Source organism: Miscanthus floridulus, chromosome 13 (assembly GCF_019320115.1).
Source record: "Miscanthus floridulus cultivar M001 chromosome 13, ASM1932011v1, whole genome shotgun sequence".
NCBI lineage: Eukaryota > Viridiplantae > Streptophyta > Magnoliopsida > Poales > Poaceae > Miscanthus > Miscanthus floridulus.
In genome coordinates, this window is record NC_089592.1 from 9001043 (window position 1) to 9018262 (window position 17220).

At 41.3% G+C, this 17220-nt stretch overlaps 1 long non-coding RNA gene and 1 pseudogene across 5 annotated transcripts; one reads left to right on the forward strand and one right to left on the reverse strand.

Moving 5' to 3' along the window:
- The first annotated feature begins 10897 nt into the window (after positions 1-10897).
- Positions 10898-12516, forward strand: LOC136499401 (uncharacterized; annotated as a pseudogene).
- A 203-nt stretch (positions 12517-12719) lies between these two features.
- On the reverse strand, positions 12720-15450 carry LOC136501479 (uncharacterized). 5 transcript variants are annotated; one of them, XR_010770284.1, is made up of 6 exons: positions 15185-15450; positions 14506-14643; positions 14281-14442; positions 13134-14086; positions 12851-12970; positions 12720-12771 (listed from the first exon to the last, which is right to left on the reverse strand). It is a non-coding gene; the product is annotated as an uncharacterized lncRNA (long non-coding RNA). The 5 variants fall into 5 exon arrangements; XR_010770281.1 differs by having other exon boundaries at positions 12731-12771; positions 12851-12947; XR_010770280.1 differs by having other exon boundaries at positions 12754-12947.
- Between the last annotated feature and the right edge of the window lie 1770 nt (positions 15451-17220).

Here is a 17220-nt window from a genome sequence, read left to right on the forward strand (position 1 = left end):
TGTTGTGTAATAAAATACTAAATTATGTTCAAGGTTTTCATAATTTGTCGTGTAATACAGATTATGTCACGCCATTGGATGTACAATGCCGATCGCCGCTCCCAAGACTTTATTGAGGGCTTACACTATTTCTTAGGTGTGGCCGAGGCAAATAAGCGGGATGGTTTCATGTGCTGTCCATGTGCCCTATGTAAGAATTTAAAGGAATATTCAAGCTCAATGAGTCTTCATTCACATTTGCTTAAGTCAGGTTTCATGTCAAACTATATATGTTGGACTAAGCATGGAGAAAGCGGGGTCATGATGGAAGAAGGTGAAGGAGAAGATTTAGACATTGATGACATTATTGCTCAGTATGGTGCCTTTGATGATACTACAATGGGGGGAGATGAAGAAGAGGTAGCGGTAGAAGATGATCTCGGTGATGCTCTTGGCGATGCCTTTCGTGATGCACAACAAGAATGGGAAAGTGAAAAAGAGAGTTAAGTTCGAGCGCATGCTTGAGGATCATAGGAAGTTGCTATACCCGATGGCCGAAGAGGGGCAACAAAAGTTGGGTACAACACTAGAATTGCTACAGTGGAAGGCAAAGAATGGTATATCCGACAAGGCATTTGGGAATTTATTGAACCTCATAAAGAAGATGCTTCCGAAGCCAAATGAATTGCCCATCACTATGTACGAAGCAAAAAAGGTTGTCTGCCCATTGGGATTAAAAATCCAGAAGATACATGCATGTCCTAATGACTGCATCCTCTACCATGGCAATAAATACGAGAATTTGAATGAATGCCCGGTATGTAAAGCATCGCGGTATAAGATCAGGCGCGATGATCCTGGTGACGTCGAGGGTGAACAACGTCCTAGAAAGAAAATCCCTGCCAAGGTTATATGGTATGCTCTTATAATACCACGCTTAAAACGTTTGTTCAGAAATAAAGACCATGCAAAGTTGTTGCGGTGGTATAAAGAAGACCGTAAGGTAGACAATATGCTGAGACACCCAGCTGATGGGTCCCAGTGGAGAGCGATAGACAGGGAATTTCCAGAGTTTGCAAATGAGGCTAGAAACTTAAGGTTCGCCTTAAGTACAGATGGTATGAATCCTTTTGGAGAGCAGAGCACTAGTCATAGCACTTGGCCAGTTACTCTATGTATCTACAACCTTCCTCCATGGTTATGCATGAAGTGGAAGTTCATTATGATGCCGATCCTCATCCAAGGTCCGAGGCAACCTAGCAACGATATTGATGTCTATCTGAAGCCATTAGTTGAAGAACTTCTAGTTTTATGGAACAAACCAGGTGTACGTGTCTGGGATGAGTACAAACAAGAACACTTTGACCTATGAGCAATGTTGTTCGTAACAATCAATGATTGGCCTGCTTTAAGTAATCTTTCAGGTCAGACAAACAAAGGATATAATGCATGCACACATTGTTTTGATGACCTTGACAGTATATATTTGAAAAGATGTCGAAAGGTCGTGTACCTTGGCCATCGTCGATTCCTTCTGTTGAATCACCAAGTAAGAAAGAAAGGGAAGCATTTTAAAGGTAAGCCAGACCATCGGAAGAAGCCTCATAACTGAACCGGGGAAGATGTACTCGCAATGGTCAAGGATGTGAAAGTAGTATTTGGAAAGGGACAAGGCAGTGAATCTATTCCCAAAGATGCTAAGGGACACGCACCCATGTGGAAGAAGAAGTCCATCTTTTAGGAGCTACCCTATTGGCAAGTTCTAGAGGTCCGCAACGCAATCGACGTGATGCACCTAACAAAGAATCTTTGTGTGAACCTGTTAGGATTCATGGGTGTGTACGGGAAGCCAAAGGATTCACTTGAAGCATGCCAGGACTTGCAGGGCATGAAAGAACGAGACAACCTTCATCCAGAGAAGACAGATGATGGACGTCATTACTTAAGTCCTGCTAGCTACACGCTTAGCAAAGAAGAGAGGGACATCATGTTCGAATGTCTAAGCAGCATCAAGGTCCCATTGGGATTCTCCTCCAATATAAAGGGTATAATAAATGTGCCAGATAAGAAATTCCTAAACTTAAAGTCCCATGACTGCCACGTTCTTATGACGCAATTGCTTCCAGTTGCTTTAAGAGGAATTCTACCTCCACATGTACGTCTAGCCACCGTGAAGCTATGTGCATTCCTCAATGCAATTTCTCAGAAGGCAATCAATCCAGTGGAACTAGCTACTCTACAGAATGATGTGGTTCAATGTCTTGTCAGCTTTGAGTTGGTGTTCCCTCCATCCTTCTTTAATATCATGACACACATCCTAGTTCATTTGGTGAAGGAGATTAGTATTCTTGGACCTGTGTTCTTACATAACATGTTCCCCTTCGAGAGGTTTATGGGAGTCTTGAAGAAATATGTGAAAGTCCGTTCTAAGCCTGAAGGAAGCATCGCCTAGGGCTATGAAACAGAGGAGGTCATTGAGTTCTGTGTTGACTTTATTCCTGACCTTGCCCCGATTGGCGTTCCCGAATCACGACATGAGGGGCGACTCAGTGGTAAAGGAACTTTAGGAAAGAAAACATATATCGGCATGGAAGACGATTATTTCAATAAAGCACACTACACAGTTCTTCAGAACTCATCATTGGTGCATCCGTACATCGAGATACATAAGGAGTTCTTACGATCCAAATTTCCAGGGAAGACTGAAGCTTGGATTAGGCGTCAGCACATGGAAAGTTTCAGTGGTTGGTTGCGAAAAGAATGTCAAGGCGATGACAATATTGATGAGCAACTGTATTTGTTGGCTAGGCAGCCATCGTGGCATATCCTCACGTACCAAGGATACGAGATAAATGGGAATACAATTTACACAGTTGCCTAAGATAAAAGGAGCACCAATCAAAATAGTGGTGTTCGCATAGATGGAACAGATCCAAATGGGAATATACAAACATATTATGGCCGCATAGAAGAGATATGGGAACTAGACTACGCACCTAATTTTAAAATCCCTTTGTTCCGGTGCCAATGGGTGAAGCTGACCGGAGGAGGGGTAACAGTCGACAAAGAGTATGAAATGACAACAGTGGACCTCAACAATATTGGGTACAAAGAAGAACCATTCGTCCTTGCTGCCGATGTGAGTCAGGTGTTCTATGTGAAAGACATGTCTACAAAATCAAAGAGAGAAAAAAACGAAGACATCAACTCAATGATCAATGAGCCAAAGAGCCACATAATTCTTTCTGGGAAAATAAATATAGTGGGAATTGAAGACAAGTCAGACATGTCAGAAGATTACGAAAGAAATGTCCGAATTCCACCCTTCATAGTGAAGAAAGATCCAAGCATCATGTTAAATGATGAAGACACTCCATGGTTACGACAAGATCATAACCAAGGGTCATACGTCAAGAAGAAATTCACTGTTGTGCCCGCCTGATACAACGATGCATGTTTAATATATTATGTTTTAGAGACGGATATTATGTAATATGTTATGACTTCACAATTGTAGATCTTGCTGAGATGATCAAACATGGTATTCAGAGTTTTTTCATCTGAGGTCATTTAGTGTCTCATTTGAGCAAGTTTGACCAAGTCAAATTTGGTTAAATTAAAAAACAACACTTTGACTCTAGTATTATGAACTCTAAATGACTTCAAATTGAAAAGTTTTGAATACCAAGTTTGCTAAACTCAAAAAGATCTACAATTGTTGTTTTGGTCAACTTTCCATTTGAGAAAGTTTGGACGGTTCAAATTTGTGATTTTTAAATTTCGACGCCTAAAAACTAGTTTTTGGGACCCTAGATTGTCTCAAATTGAAAAGTTTTGAATACCGAGTTTGTTAAGCTCATCAATATACACAATCCTTATATAGGCCATTTTTTCATTTGAGAAAGCTTGAACAAAATGTAGTTCAAATTTCACAAGTGTGTGACATAGTTTTAGAAAGTATATATGAGATTCAAGAAGTTGTGACTAGTGTTTGATAAAAATTTCTCAAATGGGAAAATGAGCTATGTAACAATTGTAGATCTTGCTGAGATGATCAAACTTGGTATTCAGAGTTTTTTCATCTGAGGTCATTTAGTGTCTCATTTGAGCAAGTTTGACCAAGTCAAATTTGGTCAAATAAAAAAACAACACTTTGACTCTAGTATTATGAACTCTAAATGACTTCAAATTGAAAAGTTTTGAATACCAAGTTTGTTAAACTCAAAAAGATCTACAATTGTTGTTTTGGTCAACTTTCCATTTGAGAAAGTTTGGATAGTTCAAATTTGTGATTTTTAAATTTCGACACCTACTAACTAGTTTTCGGGACCCTAGATTGTCTCAAATTGAAAAGTTTTGAATACCGAGTTTGTTAAGCTCATCAATATATACAATCCTTATATAGGCCAGTTTTTCATTTGAGAAAGTTGTAGAACAAAAAATACTATATTTTCTCTATTTTTATAGGTTCAACAAAAAAATTCCTGTCAATTTTGGTCAAAAACCGAGAAAAAATTGAAACATTGACGTTACAATATTGTGATAATAAATTTCCTATCGAATAATATTAGTTTTATTAATTTTAAGTTAGAAATATATTTTTGCATTAACAAAATACTTAGTATTAGTAACATTTATATTCTATATTCATAAAAGAAATTAAAAACTTTAGGTTACAAAATTTTCCTATTTACAATAAATAATTAGTTAATCAATAGTATTTTTTAAAATAAATATTGCAAAGTATTGAAGTTGCTATGAAATTAATTGATTAACCTAGTATTAAACAAAAACAAAATCCTAGGCCTTTCCAATTACGCTGGCGGGTTGGCAAATTTTTCAGGGCTCTAGTCCCGGCCCAGACCAAGAACCGGGACTAAAGGGTGGGCGGCAATTTCGGTGCCCGCCAAAAAAATACCTTTAGTCCCGGTTGGTAACACGAGCCGGGACTAAAGGCCATTTAGTCCCGGCTGGTAAGACCAACCGGGACTAAAGGGTTGGACCTTTAGTCCCGGTTGGTATTACTAGCTGGGACTAAATGTCCTTTAGTCCTGGCTGGTGTTACCAGCCGGGACTAAAGGGTCGCGGGCTATATATATCGAACGTCTGTTCTATTCATCTTCGATCTCGCCTCCGTCGCTCAGCCCCGCCTGGCCGCGCCATCCGCCGTCGTCGAGCTCGTCTCTGCCGCGCCGCCGTCGTCGTGTACCCCCGCCCAGCCGCGCCATTCTCCAGGCCCGCATCGCCGCATCCCGTCTCCGCCGCCGCACCCGACCCCACCCTCTGTCGCCGACGCTTCCCGCGCGCCCATGCCGTACAGCCTCCGTCGAACTCACGATTTTTACAAAGTCTCGGCTGTACGTTAGATTAAAATGTATTCAATTTTAATTAGTAGTTTATTGTTAGTTTTTAGTTATTTTTAGAAAGTTTTTGATATATTAGATTTAAATGTATTAAAATTTAATTAGTATTTTATTTAGATAGTTTTTTAGATAGTTTTTATTATATTTTTGATATATGTTAGATTAAAATGTATTATCTTACTAGTTTATCTAATTTCATGTTAGATTTATTTAATTGGATTTAGTAATTATATATTCTATCTCTCTATATATATTATATCTAAAGAGAGATTCTATATATATGTATACATATGTACTTAATTATTTCTTTATGTATATATACATGTACTTATTTTCATGTGTTGAGAGAGAGAAAATTGTATCTAGAGAGACATTCTATGTGTATCACATGCATATCTAGAGATATAGACATATGCACTTATTTCTATATGTTGAGAGAGAGAGAAAATATATTGTATCATTCTATGTGTATATATATACATGTACTTATTTCCATGTTGATGAAATATTATGTGTTATTATATTTAATTGAATTTAGTAATTCTATATGTGTTATCACATGTACTTATGTTATGTACCATAGTAATTCTATCTATGTGTTATCTTGAAGATACAAATGGCTGCTCCGAATAATAACTTGAGTGATGACATAATGGCGGATATTATCAACGCCGGCACCAATGTGGATATAGATGACACGAGTCAGTACTTTGCTGATTATGAGGATATCCTGAATATGCTGGTGGTTGAAGATCAACAAATTGTCGCGCAAGAAAATACTGGCGAGGTATATTCGATTATCTATCATCTCTTATAGATGCATGCATACGTATATTTGTTGTTAATCGTTGTGTTTCTACTCATGTAGCCGGTCTCTGGATCTACATCAACCACCGACAAAAGTAGGAAAGTCCGAGGGCCAAAAAAGCCATTAGAGGCGTTTCATAATATCAGAATTCGACACCGACACCGGCAAACCATTGGGACCACATGCTCAGACATATGTCAATCAATGTGGGTTCGTTGTAAGGGATAGGATCCCAGTTAGTGCTCGTGAATAGAAGCAGAAGATATCCGCTCCTAATGTTAGTTTTGTATCTGATCGTGACAAGAACCTAGCTTGGAGAGATATCACTCAGCATTTCACATTACAAGCAGATGATGCTTTGAAGGAGCTAGTGAGGGATTGGACAATGAAGAAGATGGCAACATTGTTCCAGAGTTTGAAGAAGACATTGTATAAAAAGTTTACCTTGAAGAATGCTACGCCAAATTTTAATGCTAAGGTGTTTGTCAAGTTGGAGTCCCATTGGGATGCCTTCGTAGAATACAAGACATCCCAAGACAGTGAGGAACGTGTGATGAGGAATCGGCAGAATGCCCGACAGAAGCAATACCATCATCGCATGGGATCAGGTGGTTATAAGAGTGCTATTCCCAAGTGGTAGAACCTAGAAGCAGAGATTACTGCCAAGGGAATCATACCTGAAACAATAGAGAAGAACTGGCCTCAACGCGTGAAGAATTAGTTCTATGCTCAAGGGGGAAGCCTAGACCCAGACACTGGCAAGCTAATTTTTGGCCAAAAAATTGAGAGAGCAACACAGAGACTAGCTCATGCTAGGGAAGAAGCTGATAGTGGTGTTTTCAAGCCCAACAGAGAGAAGGATGAATTGACATATGCCCTAGAGAATCCCGAACACGGTGGTCGAACAAGAGGCTATGGGGCGGTTCTGTGGCTACACGCATTCCTAGCAGACAAGGATACCTACAGAAGCCGCCAAAGAAAGAAGGATAAGGAGGCAGAACGAATCCGTGCATTGGAGCAATTTATTGATGAGTCACGACAAGCATTGCTTAAATCACGTGAACGAGAAAAATCTCTTGAGGCAAGAATGCAGGAGGAGATCAAGAGGCAAGTGCAGCTAGCAATGAGTTAAATGCAATCGCAATCAACGCCGGGAGTCACCATTAGCCCCGTTGGTCAGATGAAAAGCAGCTGTGCTTCTATGGAGCTGCCAGTTATTCAAGACGACGCTGGGTTGCGCTTCCCTGTTGATGACATTACCGAGCCTCTAACAACATGTGAGCTGCACATTCCAGATGGTAATAATGCATCAATCATGGTGGCTGTCGGGGTTGTATCTCCAATAGACCGAACGAAGACACCAAGAATCCATGGGTCAGTTATTCAACCTGGATATGCTAGCGTCTAGGTCGATAGAGTGCTCAAAGGTTACAGCAATGTTCCTCTTGACATTGAAGGCGGTGATGGGGAGAAGACACTAGGAGAAGCAGGAAAGACATTTATTCAATGGCGCAAACGCTTCATCATCATTCCTGGGGCGTCACCGCTTCCCCTACCTCACCCTAGGTATGAATGACAGTGAATGAAATATTATTTTCCATTAATTTTCTATTGGCTTAAAAAATAATTGACACACAACTTGTTTTTGTAGCAGGGTCTCCCCCCAGCCTAGCCTAATCATTCATTCCCCATCTCATCACAGCGTCGCGGGGGGCGAGACAACTTCATCCCCACGGCGATCGCCAACTCCTACACCGGCCCCATCGCCTCCACAACAATCTCCAACTCCTACACCGGCCCCACCGCCTCCACAACGATCTCCAACGCCTCCACGCCAGTCTCCACCAACACCGGCCACATCGCCTCCACGCCGGTCTCCAACACCGCCCCCACCTCCTCCACAGTGACGCACTACAAAGACGTCTAAGGTTCCGGCGGCAAAGAAGACCCCGAGAAAAAGAGTTATTTCTCAAGAAATACTTTCTGAAAAGACTGATGAGCAAATAGCAGCTGAAGAAGACAAAAAAGTGAAAGATTTTTTTATAGATACCAAAAAGAAGAGTCAAGCGAAGCTTAAGGAGAAGCCATACTTTTACCTACCACGAGAGGTGCTGAGGCAGAAGGTCGATGCTCACAAGAAAAAGATGATTGAACTTCGTAAGCCTTCGCCACTATCAGACTATGACCGCTCCCTCGTGAAGTCACATGATGCAGATAAGAAAAGGAAAAGAGCATCAGGGAAAGATGTCCCACAGCTCGGATAACAGAAGCAACCAATGCAAAATCTTGTTGTTGCTAATCAATATGGTTCCAACATAGAAGTCTATCGACCAGACAACTCTGGAGAAGTGTCGGTTCAAGCCCTTAATGCTTTTTTTCAAGATACTGGTTTAACCTTGGATCAATTGACGGGCAAAGCTCCAATCCAGAACCTGGAAGTTGATACCTGGAAGACTTATAAATATGGCAAAAGTCTGTACAACCCTGCGGCTCTGAATGAATTGGGTACGCAAATGTACTTGCTCAACAAGTGGTACATGCAGGCGTGTGGCAGAGGTGAGCAGTGGATCTTTGTCAGATTTAGAGACCATCATTACTTCCGTGGCGATGACATCTTACATATTAGTTTCGAAGAATTGCATCAACTATACCACATGGACGCTCTGGACAAATCAATCATTAGCTCCTTTTGTTTGTAAGTGATTCTTACTTTTATTTAATAAACTCACTTCCATGCGTACGTGTATATAATTATCCTCACATGTAACTTATATTTATATACAGATTCCAGATGTCAGAGCTCCAAAGAATACAAGACACCAGTGTTGGCTTCATTGATCCTTATATCGTATTCAAAACTGGTATTATTGTCAAGGAGCGATGGGTATCTGAAGCACAGGAGAATATCATGATGTTCTTCGTGAAGCAGCACGACAAGACAACAATACTTTTCCCATACAACTTTGAGTAAGTGTTAATAATAATGTAGTCTACATATTTTATGTAATATCAATACAAATTATATGCATGTACGTGTGTGTATAAACCAATGCAGTTTTCACTGGATACTCATTGTCATTGAGTTAAACTCAAGTCGGTTACTAATCTTTGACTCGTTGAGAAAAGAACGGGCACTATACCAAGATATGATAGACATTATCCAGGAGTAATTTCGATCTCTCGCGCATAACTATTATTGAATAGACTTTGCCATAATTTATTAACGATCGTACATTATTGGTCGCACAGGGTTTGGAAAGAGTTTATTCGGCAACATCGCAAGGATTGCAAGGTACCACTTAATGTAGTTGAAATACCAGTAAGTTGTACTATATACACTTCTCCACGTGTTTAATTACTATATCGTACTTCAATTTACGTGTGAGATGATGAGAATAATCTTCTTCTCGTACAGTGGTGTTTGCGGCAGGAACCAGGTAATAACTTATGTGGATACTACGTTTGTGAATTTATCACTGCGCACATAAGAAGAACTCCTGAAGATGTCCTCAGAGTACGTATATATCAATTTTTATTTATTTTTAAATGAATATATATACATATATGTGTATTAATACTTTTCCTTTTATTTCAAATGCAAGACTGAATGGTTGAAACGAAGGGTCATGCAAAAAGACCATCTGAAAGCAGTTCAAAAGTCAATAGCAGGATATCTTCTAGAAAAAGTGCTAAATCCCAACGGCGAGTTCTACTTTGATCCTAAGGAATAAATGATGTAAATTAAATGTTTATTGATATCGTTATTTTCGAGAACAAGATTATGAAAGTGTTGTATATATACATATATATATATATCTATAATATATATAGTTTCATACTTTATTCGAATATAATAATGCTCAAGATGAGAATTAGATGTAATTATATGCATGCGTGTATTTATATTAGCAGCGTAGAATACGTACATAAAAATATATTATATATTAAACAAATACGTGTAACTGAACTGAAAACAAATTAAACAAAAAAAATGAAAAAGAAAAGGAACCTTTAGTCCCGGTTGGGGTTACCAACCGGGACTAAAAGGTGAACCGTTAGTCCCGGTTGGTGTTACCAATCGGGACTAAAGGGTACGCCAGGTTGCTCGGCTGGAGGGCCTTTAGTCCCGGTTGGTGTTACCAACCGGGACTAAAGGTCCCTCTTTAGTCCCGGCTCGATGACCCGGGACTGAAGGTTTCACCTTTAGTCCCGGGATCGTTGTCCCGGCGCGGTAACCGGGACTAAAGGCTGTTACCGCCTGGGACAACAAGTCCATTCTGTAGTAGTGGTCTAGATACGTAATAAAATCGATATACCAAAAAAGTTAAAGGATTTATAGTTTGGAATGGATGGAGTACTTACTTATGCAATAAATCATATTTGGCCAGATTCTTCTTATTTTTTTCTTCTCAAATATACCTATCATGTAATTTTCACATGTGTAAGTGTAACTAAACAATAACCATTTCCATTCCGTTTAGTTTATTATGTATATGTATAAGTATTAAATAAGATCGCCCTTCCATGGGAAAATTTATGTTTTAGTCCAAACTATAAACAAAATGAATCATTATTAATACTCTCTTTGTATTTGCAGTTAAAAAAAGTACCTAGCTTCAAAAAAAAAATCCATGGAGATTACCCACCTATATATTACGCACATTAACAGCGGTTGAGTGCTGTTTAATGCTGCTTTTTCCTCTTAGGGCACCCAAAACATTAAGAGTTAGTTATTAGCTCTAAGCCAATGTCTCCAATAGTGTTAGCTTTTAGCAATAGCTCATAGTATGTTTATGTCCCACGTAACACCCTCACATGTTCTTGAAATGTGTATGAGCCTAGCACTCTTGATTAAGAGCTAGCTTTTATCTCTATTCTATTAAAATATAAAAAAATGCTGAGAGCTACCTTATGAGTCACCCATTGCGGGATGATATGTTCAATACACATTTACATAAGTCGCAAAAAAAAATTACCCATTTACATAATGGCAGCCCCAACCTAAAAGACTAGGATGCTTTCTTGGGGTGTCAACTAAACAAAATAGTGAGTAGCATTGAAATTGAGGAAGAGAGAGAGAAAATAGTTTCTTACACAATAAACTATGAGCCTGTTTGGTAAGCCACTGCTACATCGTGCCGAGCGTGGTGGCGATCGGCCCGTACCACCATGGCTCGCCGCACCTGCAGAAGATGGATCGAGGAGGTCAAGCTCGCCGCGGCCTATCACCTCTGCAAACACTCGGGTCGTTCCACGTCCATGGAGGTCTACGAGAGGTCTTGTCCATCGTCGGTGATGCCCGTGGATGTTACCACGCCGAAGATCCGTCGGTGGCGGGCCTCAGCGACGCCGACTTCGCGACCATGATGATGTTCCTCGACGGCTGTTTCCTGCTGCAGTACATGGTCGGCGGCGGGGGCGAGCCCGTGCTGCAGAACCGGATGACGCTGTCCACGGGGCGGAGCATCCCGAGGGACATCTTCCTGCTCGAGAACCAGATCCCATGGCTGGTGCTCCAGGTGCTCAGGGAGTTCATGCCCGTCGACGTGCGAAGGTATGTCGCCGGAATGCAGGAGATGTTTAACCCCGGAAAGGTAACCGTTCGCAGCGACGCCGACGACTACACACCGCAGTATCTCCTTGGCCTCCTCAGGTACACCCAGGTCGGCGGCATGCCCGCGCGCGTGAAGAACTACAGGGGCTTCCGGCCGTTGAAGTCCAGGCTGTCCAGCAACGCCGTGGAGCTCGCGGAGATCGGCGTCAGGCTGACACCGAGCACGACGCCATGGCTTTGGGACATGAGCTTCCACCGGAGCCACCTGTTCGGCGAGCTGTCCCTGTCGCCGGTGTTGCTGAACGACACCACCGCGTGCTGGCTCGTGAACCTCGCCGCGCTGGAGGTGGCGGCGAGCACCTCAGGCTCAGGCGCGAGCGGGGAGTCTGGTGCCTACGTCGTGAGCTCTTACCACTACTGGATTCAGGTTCTTTGCCGAGTGCCTGAGGCACTCGGCAAAGGCCAAATTGCACTCGGCAAAGCCTTTGCCGAGTGCAGTACTCGGCAAAGAACACACGGCAAAAATTTGATCGGCAAAGCCCTCTTTGCCGAGTGCTCCGGGGGCACTCGGCAAAGAAAAGCGACCGTCACGGCGCCGGTCCCGTTGACGGTCTCTTTGCCGAGTGCCAACCCTGCAGGCACTCGGCAAAGATTTTTTATTTTTTTTAAAAAAATTTCTTTGCCGAGTGCCCCTAGCCGGCGCTCGGCAAAGTTTGAATTTTTTTTTTAAATTTCTTTGCCGAGTGCCCTATGGCTGGCACTCGGCAAAGTTTGATTTTTTTTAAAAAAAAATTTCTTTGCCGAGTGCCCTATGGCTGGCACTCGGCAAAGTTTGAATTTTTTTTTTAAAAAATTCTTTGCCGAGTGCCCTCTGGCTGGCACTCGGCAAAGTTTGATTTTTTTTTAAAAAAATTTCTTTGCCGAGTGCCCTCTGGCTGGCACTCGGCAAAGTTTGAATTTTTTTTTAAATTTCTTTGCTGAATGCCCTCTGGCTAGCACTCGGCAAAGTTTGATTTTTTTTTTAAAAAAAAAATTCTTTGCTCCCCAAATGCATCATCAGGATGAATCTGCATCAAAACATTAGCCATCAATTCCAAAGGCTACACCTAAGAGGCAAAATATAGTACACCATGAGAATGATTCGACCTGCTCATATAAGAAAAAGACAGCAGTGGAGAACTTTGAGATGCCCAACTCACGATAGCACCAGTGGCAGTCGGGTCAAGGTAAATAAGCACACACTCTGCAATTATAAAGGTTGGCAAGCTGATGACAACAGAAAGTTATATCAAACACTTGAAAGCTTGGTTTATATTAAAAAGACATAGAAACTACATCATGCATGTATCCTAATTGATGGTGTCCCCATATTGTGTGGCATATTTTCTAGTTCAACATGTTTTCATATCAGAAGAGAAAAGAAGCTTACCTAGGATCCATTTCAGCCATGTGAATAACTGAATCCAGTTTTGGTATGTCACGAATATCAGCAGAAAATAGCTTGTAATGCGTGCTTATTACTTCACCTTTTTCTGAAATAGATGGATAAGTTATTGCGCAGGCTACAGGCACATCAAGAAAAAGAAATGTCCAATTCTGTAACATGTAGTGGTCACTCTAACTTGCAATTCTACTTGAATCTGAAAGTAATATTTTGCAAAAGTTCATTATCCATTTTAAGTTTTGAAGTTCTCACAACGAGACAAAGAGAGTTTTCTTCCAAACAGGACGGAACGGCTACCTCTGAAACCAAACGAAAAAGGAACTTTTTCTGCTATGGTAACTAGTACTTTATGCTTCTCCAAGGACCATTTATTTGCTACTATAAATCAGTGGATACACATTAGTGAGAACTTGACAAAAGGTGACTTGAATTTTCTGTATGGAATATAAGACTTGACTACTACTGCTACTCAGTAAACAACACGTCTCCTTGTATGTGTTTAAACACAAATATCTGTGAGATACAACAGAAATAGGATAAGAGGCAGACATATAGTGAATAATTGACAAATATATAGTTCTAAAAGGATATTTTAGTATAGTGCATGAAATTGTTTAGGAGTTTGGGTCAATCCAATTACAAATTGGAAGGACCCAACCTGCAAAAAGGGATGATACACAGAGAGATAGTTCAGTTGACAACGAATTGGTAACTGCAGCATACCTCTTGCTTACCTTTATACTTGATTTCTTACACAGAAAAATAAAAAATGGAACATTTCTATAGCACTGTATATCCCCTTGCCGCAAGGAGGGACTTTCACATCAAAATTGGAGTGACAAGCTACCCCAGTTCATGTGACGGAGCATTTATGAAGTAAATGATAGAGGACATACCAGGCAATAACAAAAGATCAACAGGGGAAGATGATGACAATACTGCAAGGATAAAAAGAGGATCAGAAGTAGTGAATACATGTAAAATTAACCACCCCATGGATGCAGTAACTTATATACATTAGACAGGGCAGGTAGTGAATACATGTCAACTTAAACGCCCCATCGATGCAGTAACTTATATATATAGATGTGGAGAAAGCTTTTTGCAGTAACATGGAAATGAAATTTCATACCATCTTCACGATCATTCCCGGTAGCATCCACAGGTGATGGTTCCAGAATGTTCATTGAATTCTTAACTAAATCATCCCTGGTGGTGATTTTGAGCATCCGCATATTACTGTTCTTATCCTCCACTCGAGGAACATAAAGATCCTTTGCCAGTTCCTCTTGTCCTTAAGGAAAACCTAATTGTTAGTGACAGAATCAGTAACGAGCATAACTACAGATGGACTCACCAGGATTCGATGATAGACACCCTTCTAGTATTTTTGATGTATCGACTTCTCACAACTGCTGACCGCTTATATAAGCACACAACCGTTTGCTTGCTTTGAACCAAGCGGAATCTAAGATTGTAGTTTGAATAGCCAGATCTAGAAAAACAAGAAATTTTTTACCTCCAAATACTCAAATCAAACAACACAATGAAAACTTTGTCCCAGAAAGTAACAGTAGTATAGTATAGACATCTCCATACTACTTAAGGTCTCTAAAGTATAGTCCACTTAGTTGCACTAATGTAAAAGCAAAGTTAGAGCACAGCAATCTTTAATTTTAATAGTGCCTGCCCTGACGCTTTCATTATCTTAATTGTAAATACACCATTTATCTGTAGTAAGGAATCAAATAGCATTTCGCATCAGGTTCTCAGACACGCCCCAATGTTACAGTCTCATGAAGTTGAAATAAAATGTAAAATCTACCGTGAAGTTACACAATTTTTTCACAACCCTTCTACTCCTAGCTACTAAGCGTCCAGTCTGTGTCTTCGTAAAAAGCTAGCAAAGTAGCACGGGCAAAGCGCACTCCCTAGTTGGCAAATCGACGAACATGTGGTGACCAACACCCCCCAACAACCGCGTTACAGAACCGGAATCGAAGCAGACACACTCGAAGCAGGTCGCGAGACATCACCTTCGCTGGCCGCGGCGTCGTCGTTGGTGGCGTGCACGGCCGCCGGGCTGCTCCGCGTGGCGGCGCTGCCTCCCCCACCTTCTGCCGAAGCTGACGCCTCCATCTGGCTGGGGCGCGGGGAGGGGCTACGGCAGGTGGCGCGCGGCGTCGGCGGGGCCCGGTGGCTGGCGGGCGCGGCGCACGGGGAGTGGCTGGCGGGCGCGGGGACGGCCGGGAGCGGCGCGCGCGGGGCTCTCTGTGTGGCTTGCCCGGGCGAACTCGCTTAAGTGCCCCCATCCGCCCCTTTGCCGAGGCACTCGGCAAAGGAGTCTAATTTTATCGAGTGTCCCGATCCGACCGTCGGCATAAAAAGAAAATTTCTAAAAAAAAAATCAGAAACTTCTTTGTCGAGTGCCTTATCTTTGGCACTCGGCAAAGACCCTCTTTGCCGAGTGCCATGCCCTGGCACTCGGCAAAGTTTGCACTCGGCAAAGTTTTTTTATTTTTTTTTATTTTTGGCCTCTAAATTTTTTGTGCAGCTCTTTTAAAGTACCAGGAACTCATAATTAGAATTTGGAGATTTTTTGTGGCTTTTTGATATATTTAGTTACTTTATTTTGTTTACTTGAATTTTTTTCGAAAAATATAAATTTGAACTGCCCGTGGTACGAATAATGGAATTTAATGATTCAAAAAATGATAGTCATGTTAGTGAGTATAGTGTGAGGCCGTATCTAGGAACGGACCCGAAATTTCGGACATCTTGTTCACGAAACATGACCGCGAACTTGCGTGCGAAGTGTTTTTAAATTCTATAAAAAGCAAACGAAGTCCGAAAATCATGAAACTTGTTGAGATGTCGTGATATCATATGTGGAGGCTATGATAAAAATTTGAGAATGTTTGGTGCACGTTGTCACGTATGATACTTACAAACCAGGACATCTCCACATTGCACTTGAGATATCACATGTAGAGATGTCCTGGTTTGTAAGCATCGTACGTGATAACGTGCACGAAATCTTCTGAAATTTTTATCATAGCCTCCACATATGATATCACGACATCTCAACAAGTTTCATGATTTTCGAACTTCGTTTGCTTTTTATAAAATTTAAAAACACTTCACACGTAATTTCGCGGACATGTTTCGTGAACAAGATGTCCGAAATTTTGGGTCCGTTCCTTCCTGGATACGGCCTCTTACAACACTCACTAACATGACTATCAATTTTTGAATCATTAAACTCCATTATTCGTACCACGTGCTGTTCAAATTTCTATTTTTCAGAAAAATTCAAGTAAACGAAATAAAGTAACTAAATATATCAAAAAGCCATAAAAAATCCCCAAATTGTAACTAGGAGTTCCTAGTGCTTTAAAAGTGCTGCACAAAAAAATTAGAGGCCAAAAACAAAAAAACAAAAAAACTTTGCCGAGTGCCGGGGCATGGCACTCGGCAAAGGGTGTCTTTGCCGAGTGCCAGGCATAAGGCACTCGGCAAAGAGTGTTTTAATTTTTTTTAAAAAAATTTCCTCTTTGCCGAGTGTATCCACAGGGGCACTCGGCAAAGAAATTATAAAAAAAATTAAATCTTTGCCGAGTGCCGTGCTAGGGGCACTCGGCAAAGTATTTTTTTTAAAAAAAAATTCTTTGCGAGCGCTAGATCTGAGACACTCGGCAAAGAATTTAAAAAAAAATTAAATCTTTGCCAAGTGCCAAATCTGGGGCACTCGGCAAAGAATTTTTTTTAAAAAAAAATCAAATCTTTGCCGACTGCCTAACAGCAGGCACTCGACAAAGAACGCCGTGACCGAACGCCGTTTCGTGGGTAGCCTATGCCGAGTGTAGAGATTTTGCCGAGAGTCTGGCACTCGGCAAAGAAGTCATTTGCCGAGTGCCGTTGTTTGCCGAGTGCCCGGCACTCGACAAAGAACCCTTTGCCGAGTGCAATTCTTTGCCGAGTGCAACACTCGGTAAAGAAGGCCTTTACCGAGTGCCCGATTTTTGACACTCGACAAAGAATTTTGCACTCGGCAAAATCTCTGTTTCCAGTA